We start from the raw sequence: 9675 nt of genomic DNA on the forward strand, positions 1-9675 counted from the left end.
GGTGCTGTGCTGGATGATGGTACCTTCACATATTAGATGTGGTTCAAAGCAAGATGCAGGCTGCTGCGTGAGGCTCACAGCTTCTCCTATGTAGAAAAGAGGCCGTTGGCTTCTGCCATGAAGTGAACTGTATCATCCCAAATTACATGTATGAATGACACAGTGTGGAAGCTATGCAGTGATCTCCTATGACTTGATAAACCAGATAGTGGTAATAGGATTAAGGGTGAAATGCAACACCCTTCTCAATCCCCTCACTCCTCTTCAACGAAGTTTCCCAGGAGTGTGACCTGTAATACCTTTAGTCTCATGGAAGATAAAAAGAAAGGAGATGTGAGCAGAGGTGGGGACCTCCTTAGTGCCACCAAGAAAGAATTACCAGGAAAGAAGTGCATCTCTTTGGACCCAGGTCCCAACGCTGGGAAGCTCCTTGACATTGGAGAAGACCAAGATAGAGGGAGCACTCCATGGATCACGAGACCAAGGTACATGGAGCACGGCGCACAACACCGAGGAAATGCACCGCAGATACCAAGGAAAGCTAAGGCATTCCTCTAGACAGAAAAACAGGGAAGCTTTCCCCTAGAGCTAGCACCCCTCCTAAACTGTAAGAGAATAAATTTCTGTGGAAACATGCACCTCTGTTATAGCAGCACTATATAACTAAGGCAGCTCCTGAAGAGCTCACAATACGCAAAACCTCACCCTCAAGAATAAGGCAAAAATAAGAAGCCTCATGATTGCCTTGTTTCCCAATTCCAATCCCTCACATTCTACTACAGGAAGAAGTAGGCTTTCTTTTACAAGCATCTTCTTCTCTATTCCAGTCTCATGATATTTAAGTGTATCAGTTAGCTATTGTTGCATAACAGTCATGATCCCAATGGCATGACGATGAGCACTGATTTAGCTCACGACTGAGCAAGGAAGCTTAGATAGCTGCTCTGGTCTATGTGTCTCTTATTCTGTTCCTGAGAAAAGTGGGTCTGCTGGGCTGTGTTGTTTTAGAACATAGGAAACAGAAAACAGGAAGGCCCCTGACAGACAGAACTGGTGCATGTTCACTTGTACCTCAGTCTGTTTCCCAGTGCAAGTCGTATGGCCAAACAAGATATAAAGGATTGGATAAACACACTCTCTAGTATATTTCTTTGTCATAGTCATAGTCATAGTCATAGTCATAGTCATAGTCATAGTCATAGTCATAGTCATAGTCATAGTCATAGTGTAGAAGAAGTAAATTCCAGCTAACTAGCTGCTACTGCATTGACGCTGGCTTATGGCATCCCTACAGGTGCCAGAGTGAACTGTGCTTCATAGGTTCTCAGTTACTTTTTCCAGCAGTCCATTGTTTGGCCTTTTTATTTTTCCTGATACACAGGAGCAACACATCAAGAGAGAACTGCCAGGTGCAGCCTGGATTTAGAAGAGGCTGTGGTACTAAGGATATTATAGCTAATGTTAGATGGATCTTGGCTGAAAGCAGAGAGTACCAGAAGAATGTCTATCTGCGCTTCATTGACTGTGCAAAGGAATTTGACTGGGTGGATCATAACAAACTGTGGCAGACTCTGAGAAGAATGGGAATACCAGAACATTTGATTGTGCTTATGCAAAACCTATACTTGAACCAAGAAGCAGTCATCAGAACAGAGCAAGGAGACACTGCATGGTTCAAAATTGGGAAGGGAGTCTGCCAGGGATGTATTCTGTCTCCATATCTTTTCAATCTGTATGCAGAACAGATCATCTGGGATGCTGGGCTGTATGAGGAGGAATGTGGCATTAAGATTGGTGGAATATTCATCATCAACCTGAGTGATACAGATAACACAACCCTGTTTGCTGAAACTGAGGAGGACCTGAAGCACTTGCAGCAGAAGGTCAAGGACTGCAGCCATCAATATGGATTGAAGCTCAACAGCAGGAAAACAAAAATTCTCACCACTTGGCCAATTGGCAGCATCAGTATGGATGGTGAAGACAGTGAGATAGTTAACAGTTTTCGTTTGCTTGGCTCTACAGTCAACACTCTTGGTACCAGGAGCCAGGAAATCAGGAGACAAATTGTATTGGGAAAGTCAGCTTTTAGGGACCTCTCCAAGTACTGAAGAGCAATGACATCAGGCTGGAGACTAACGTGTGCCTGATCCAGGCTATATTCTTTGCAATTGTGTGCTATGCATCGGAAAACTAGGCAGTGACTAGGTATGATATAAATGAGCTGTGGTGCTTGAGAAGAGTGTTGAATACACCATGGACTGCTAGGAGAACAAACAGGTTTATCCTGGAGAGGGTGAAGCCAGTCTGCTCCTTGGAGTCAAGCATTCTGAAGCTTCATCTAACATACTTTGGGAGTGTTGCAAGGAAGGACCAGTCCTTGGAGAGGGACATCATGTTTGGGAGAGTGGAGGGACAGAGCAGAAGAAGACGACCCTCGATGAGATGGATAGATTCAGTGATTGGGGCAGTGGTAGTGGGTGTCTCAGAGACAGTGAAGTTGGCACAGGATAGAGCAGGGTTTAGGGCTCTTGTATTTAGAGTTGCTATGAGTCTCAAGTGACTTGACTTTACATAACAACAACAACACATCTGGGTGGACTTGAACTTCCAAACTTTCATTTATAACCAACCAAAAGACAACAGATGATTGTGCCACCCAGTGGTTGGAGAAGGGAAGAATAAATGAGTCAAAGAAGGAAAGGACGTTGACATATTCTATCACAGTGCACTCAAGGAGAGAAACTGGCTTGCTATACATGGGCCGGCTCTGGGAATTTGTTCAAAAACATTATCTTTGTTCTATTTATCTATGCCTTTGAGTAAAAAAGACATAGCACTTGACCTGGTGGCAGGTTTGCTAATACCTGGTTACCTGTTTGCACTTATCTCATGGGCAGACGTAAAAGCAGGCCTCTTCACCTGTCCATCCACAAGTGTGTACACATTGTTCCTAAACCGTGCTTTGTGTTCCAGGCATTGCCCCTGCTAAACTAATGACCTTGCAAAGAGAAAACATCTCTCTAGCAGACTCCTCATAGATCCTGGGCCTTGTGTCCCTCTTTTAAAGGACCAGGCAGAAGCAATCTGCCCCCTGGATTGTGAAAGGAGGCTTCAGGTAAAGTTATTGGCTAGATAGAATCCCATTCACTTGTCCATAGATGGAGTCAGCACTAACTACCAAGCCTGCACTTTACGCTGAGAATATATCATATAGTATCACTTTACTATAAACAGATTAATGTTATGAGGATAACAGATTTACTCTGGCCAATTTGAGGATCACAATGGCTATAATGCAGAAATTGAGAAGAGAACTACAAAATATAATACTTAGAACAGAAATTATGATTGTCTGAATCACACCCTGTGCTGTAGGGAGATAGGTTTATTTCTCTCTCCCTGTCTAATTAAGGAGCCCATGGTGAATGACAGGTTGAAATGCTAACCAAAAGGTCAGTGTAGAATCCACCACTGTTTCTCAGGAGAAAGACAAGTCTTCCCTCCCCTTAAAAAGATGTACAGCTTCCATATCTCTGCTGTTGTGGATAATGTGGCAATAAATAAACATCTGTTTGGGTGGCAGCTCTGGAATTTCTGGGTCAAATGGTATTTCTATTTCCAACTTTTTGAGAAAGTACCATGCCACGTTTCATAGAGGTGCATAGCAAAGTGCAGCAGGGGAGAGAGGGAGGAAATTATGCAACAATGAATGAATGAATGAATGAATGAATGAAACCCTATAGGACAATTCTATTCTGTCCTACAGGGTCTCTGTCAGAATCAACTGTGTTTAGGTTTGGGTTTTGTAGGGAAAATGGTTAAATGTTCAGCAGCTAGCCCAGAGGTTGATGGTTCTAATCCAACAAGCCACTCTGAAGGAGAAAGAGCCAGCAATCTCTGTCCATAAAGATGGAAGCCAAGAAAATCTTACAGTGCAATTCTACAGTGACATGGCATCACTATGGCTCCAAAACAACTCAGAAGCACCCAATACCAACACACAACAGACACTAAAACTAAAGGGAACACAACTTAATAGGAAGCATAAAGGGTGCTGGGAGCAGTGGTGGTTCAGTGGTAGAATCTGTCTTCCATGGGGAGATTCAGGTTTGATTCTCAGCAGTTACCACAAGTACCACCACCCTTCTGTCAGCACAGACTCACATGCTGCTATGATGCTGATGGAAGAGGGGAAAAGGCTTGGTGATCTACTGCTGAAAACAAGCCAATGAAAACCAGTTATTCACTTAGTCTGATTCACAGCCTGTGGCAGAGGGCAGAGCAGCTTAGTATCCCATTGTGCTTGGTGTCCCCATGAGTTGTAGACGTTCTCAGTGGCAGCTAACAACAGCAACACTGGGTGCCAGGCATCATCATTTAATTGTATTAATTTCTAACTCATATTAGGCATTGTACTGTGTAGTTGTTATTATGCTGCTGAGTTACAACTGCCTCACAGCTGAAAATCCCTCAGCGGGTTTCCAGAGGCTGTAAACAGCACAGGAAGAGATGGCTTGTCTTTCTCCTGTGGAGCAACTGGTGAATTCAAACTGCTTGCCTTTGGGTTAGCAGTGCAGTTCCTTACCCCCTAGGCCACCAGGGCTTGCTGATACTGTACTACATGCATTTTTTTCCCCCACTATAAACCTTTGGAGTCGACACTATAACCATCTCCCCCTTACAGATGAAAGCTATAACTGGAAAGTTGGGTAGCTTGTAAAAGTCCAAGGGTACTGATTCCAATCTAGATGTCTCTCACTTCAGAAGATAACTTACTAACCTTTTGATGGCTTCCCTCCAACATTCTGGCAACAGGGACAGGCATTAGTCAACACTTGAACACTTGCATATTGCATGGGGAAGGCAGGGTTAACTGTGACTGCTGTGTCGGCCACTGAGGAGGCTCCTATCTACCAGCAAAAGCATCGCAGGGTATTCTGGGAATTGTGCCCTGGGCCAACCAGAACAGAAAGTGGTTGGCTCAGTATTGGCCACCTGTCCAGTTGCTGACAGATATATGCTAGGTTGACCTTCCCACACGTTCCCTGGGCCCTACCTACTTATTACCAGCTCTCTCTAACCCAGAGTTTAAGAGGAAATGAAACGTCTCTTTACTTTTTCCTAATGGGAAGTAGGCAGGTATGTACACTGACATCTTGCCAACGCAAAGAGCTCTATACTGCTCTCTTGGTATTTTTGTGTATATTTAGCATAAAGCAATAAACAGCCTGTTTTTGAAACCTGGCAAAGGAACTCAAACTTACATGGGTAGTTCGTTTGATCTTAGTGCAAACTTTATGCCATTGTTGTTGTTCTTATTTTTTTTTAATTTTAAAAAGGAATTTATTAATATATATAATTGAGGAGAGGGCAGTAAAACAAACAAAAACAACCACCCCAGAAACATCCCCAAGATAATGCTCCAGTAACTGTGAGATGCAGGTGTACAAATTGTATCATTAGTTAGGACGTTCCTCCAATTGCTGTTTGTTGTGGGTTTTTTTGTTTTTTATTTTTTTAATTAAATTTTAATAGTTTTAATGAACATTTACAGAGATTTTGGGTTTTCATTCATTCATTGTTGCACTGTTTTCTCCACCCTCATCCCCAGTTTGTTCTTCTTTCCCCCCACCCCAATGTCTGTTTTAATTGTCCAATTGCCACAGTGCTTGTCAAATCAGTTCTGATTAATCTCCTTTGTCGGTGTGTCCCTTGTCATTCCCTATCACTCCTCCCTGAGAGAGACTTCACCCTGATTCATAAGGAAAAGGGGATGGCGTATTCTCTTAGCTACTTCCTGCTGAAAAGGGACGCTGTGGGTTTCAGGGTGAATGTCTTCTCTCACTACTCTAAAGGGCCCCTTTGGCAGTAGGAAACACATAGACTATTATGGAGATTGATTTTGGAATTTAGATACACTGTTATCAATTGTGCTTAGCCGTACATGTTCATATCCTTGAAGATGTATCATGGAAGTGTTGCAGCCTAGAAGATACAAATTTAACTAACAAGTTAAAAGTGCATGAGTCAAAAATTGAAAAGCAATAATATTCTGAGTAGAGGTTCTAATAGTGGCACAAATCAAGTTATAAAGGTAAGGTGGTTCCATTGCCATCCTTACTCTAACTTAATTCTTTTTTAAAAAAATTTAAATTTGTTATTAATTTCAGTGAAAATTTACAGAGGCTTTGGATTTCCATTCATTCATTGTTGTTGATTTGTCCCCTCCCAAGGCTCCCCCCCACCAGACATTACCCTCTTGGAAAAGTAAAAGATTCTTTCATTATTTTACAAACCCTCCTCCAGGTCCACTCCACCATGTAGCCATCGTTCTAGACTCCTGTCATGACCGAAATACCTAATCACATGTCTCTTTTAAACAGTTTTCTCTCTTCTCTCTTTCAGAGAAGCGTACATTATTGAACATTATGTTGTTGTTCTTATATGTCATTGAGTCACCTGTGACTCATAGCAACAAAATGCACAATAGCTCTAAACCCTGTCCTATCCTAGGCCAATCTCACTATCTCTGACACACTTGCCCCTCCATCCCCAGTCACTGTGTCAATCCATGTCATCCAGGGTCTTCCTCTCCTGCCTTGTAGCTCCACTTCTCCAAGCATGATATCCATCTCCTAGCAACTGATCCCTCCATGTCCAAACTAATGTGAGACAGAGTCTCAAAATCCTTGCCTCCAGAAGACAACTTGATTTCACCCTCTCCAGGATAGATCTATTTGTTTTATTGTCAGTCCAGAGTATGTTCAACACTCTTCTCCAACACCACAACTCAAAGGCATCAATTCTTCTTCCGTCGTCCTTAGTCATTTCCCAGCTCCCTGATGCATACCAAGTAATTGCAAAGCCCATGGCCTGGATCAGGTGCACCTTAGTCTCTAGACTGACATCTTTGCACTTCAGCACTCTGGAGAGGTCCCTGACAGCAGACTTTCCTAATCTAAATTCTCTTTTTATTTCTTGGCTGCTGGTTCCAAGAGTGGGCTCAAGCAAGCTGAAATTGCTGACAGTCTCAATCTCTTCTCCATCCATCATGGTGCTTCCAGTTGGCCCAGTGGTGAGAATCTTTGTTTTCTTGATGTTGAGCTTCATATTGAAGACTGCAGTCCTTGACCTTTCTGCAGAAGATCTGTGCCCTCCAATAAGGTCTAAAAGGAGGTAGTTAAGAGTCTTTCACTGACCCTGCAGGTCTCGAGCTCAGCCCTGAAGTAACCTGCCCAGATTTTGTAAGAACATTTAAATGGCTACAATTTATTATCTTAATGTCCAGAAGAGCCAATGTTTAGACTTGCTGATTCCAGGAGGCTCCAAAAATAGTGTCTCTAGGGATGCAGATGGTTAATATAATATTCTAACAGAAAGAAGGGTTAGAGATTCAAGTCTTCCTAGAGGTAATTTGGGATGAATGTCATGAAGATCTATCATCAAAATATCAGACATAGAAAACCCGATGGAGCACAGTTCTGCTATGACACATGAGTCAGGCTCTGCAATCACTAGTTGCTGTTCTGTGCCATTGAGTCACCTATGACTCAGTGACCCTCTATATTACAGCCCTAAAAGCTGCTCTATCCTGTATCAACCTTATTGTCTCTGACACCCCTACCCCCATTATCCCACTCACTAAATCAATCCATCTCATAGAGGGTCTTCCTTTCCTGCACTGTCCCTCCACACCCCCAAGCATGATGTCTCTATCCAAAGAATGGCCCCTCCTTGCAACATGTCCAAAGTATGTCAGATGAAGCTTCAGAATCCTTGCCTCCAAGGAACAGCCTGGTCTCACCCTCTCTAGGATGAACCTGTTTGTTCTCCTGTTAGTCCATAGTATTTATTCAATACTCTTCTCTAGCAACACAGCTCAAAGGCATAATAAATTCTCCTTTTATCATCCCTAATCATTATTTAGCTTTCTGATGCATAGCCAGTAACTGCAAAGATTATGGCCTGGATCAGGCACACCTTAGTCTCTGGTCTGACATCATTGCTCTTCAGTACTTTGGAGAGGTCTCTGACAGCTGACTTTCCCAAGTAGAATTCTATATAAAAACACTCACCACAGAGCTCTTATAACATTGTAGGATTCCTGATGGTTGGTTTTCCTTTCCATTTTTCTGTATCAAATATTATTATATTTACATTTTAGGGGGAAATGGAAACACTTAAAGTGAAAAGATTCTTTTGTTTTTTATTATCCTGTAGTTGTACGAGTCGCAAATGACTCGACAGCACATAACAACAACAACAGTGAAAAGTTGTCTGTAATAATCATGTGGGGTTCCACAGACTGGAAGCTATTATAAAACTGACTTTCTCAATCCTCATGTGACATTTCCTTTTGACTGAAGTCAAAACGCATCAGTGGTTTTTTTAATGAAAAAAGTAAGTTTTGAATCTAAATCAACAGAAGAATTACTGCAGCTTTGTGCAGGCACCTGGGAAGAAAACTCTAGAAGGTACAAAACTATGCCCACAAGACGTGGGGCACATCTTGAGTCCCCTAATACTGTTCTACTGGGTTCCTCTCCAAACCCTGTCCATGAAAACACCATATTCCAGTGTCTCTGGAACCCCTTGTCCTACAAAAGAAAGCATTCCCTTCCGTTTTCCTCTTCTCTTTCACTCATTCTTGCTCTTCTCCTGTAATTTTTCCTTCCTTTACTCTCCCCTCCTTTGCCAGTTTGCTTACCCTTTTCTCCCCTCTCAATTCCTTCCTTTTCTCTGAGCCCCTTCCTCACCCTCTCATCTGGGAGCTGGCAGTGTTCTTCTCTGTCAAACCCATTAGCGGACAGATGCAAGCCTTCCAGGAAGATTTCCAGAACCTCCCTGAATCAAAGGCCTCCCAATGGTAGGGCTGGCAGCCTGCCTTCTCTTTGCACGAACATGAACGATTCTGAGGCTGCGGGCGCCCCCTAGTGGATACATCATTATGCCAAATCCTTCGGATACAATAAAAGCTTTATCCAGGGGGGCAACTATATTCAATCTGTGGGATTTTAATCTGGACAAAAGAAATTAGCAAAGCATTAATTATAATACTGTAATGAAATCTTCAAGATACAACTTGATCTTTCACTCACCAAACATTTTTATAAGAAAGTAGAGTACAATAGAAGTTGATAAGGGAAGAACTGATCAAGTTTTCATCACAATGTTTAATTTGTCAAGAGTTTTGAAAAGACAATCTTATGTTCACCAACTCAAAGACTCAAATGGTAGGAAAAGACAGTAGAGTCAACATTGACAGACAGAAATGGTTAGAGTAGTCGCTGATCTAGCATTAGTAGAGGCCTGATAGCTGTTGACAGCTCCCGCCCCAGTCTACTAATTGATAGTTGAACCCATTTAAGAGCGGCCTCTGGTGGGAAGGAACTCTGGTGTGTAGTCCATAGTGAGTTTTACTGATAACCAAGAATGCCCCATGGTGGGAAGTAACATGGAGAGAGGTCCCTGGATGATGCAAAATGCTCAACTACGAACAAAAATGTAGGCGGCAGACGCTGGGGGACTTGCTTCCACAAAAGAAAAAGCTCTGCCCATTCATCTATTTTATCTTCTCCTGGTTGAAGAAATGTTCAAAATCCCTAGCCCTGAGAGAGATGCAAATCAAGACAACCAAGAGATATCATCTCACTCCAGTAAGACTAGCAAAAT

General features: G+C 42.6%; 1 pseudogene; it reads left to right on the forward strand.

The window, feature by feature from the left end:
- The first annotated feature begins 309 nt into the window (after nucleotides 1-309).
- LOC102859276 overlaps nucleotides 310-9675 on the forward strand; it is a 77978-nt pseudogene continuing 68612 nt past the window's right edge.

The sequence above is a fragment of the Elephantulus edwardii genome, unplaced genomic scaffold, assembly GCF_000299155.1.
Source record: "Elephantulus edwardii isolate Elephantulus edwardi_28Jun2011 unplaced genomic scaffold, EleEdw1.0 scaffold00054, whole genome shotgun sequence".
Taxonomy (NCBI): Eukaryota; Metazoa; Chordata; class Mammalia; order Macroscelidea; family Macroscelididae; genus Elephantulus; species Elephantulus edwardii.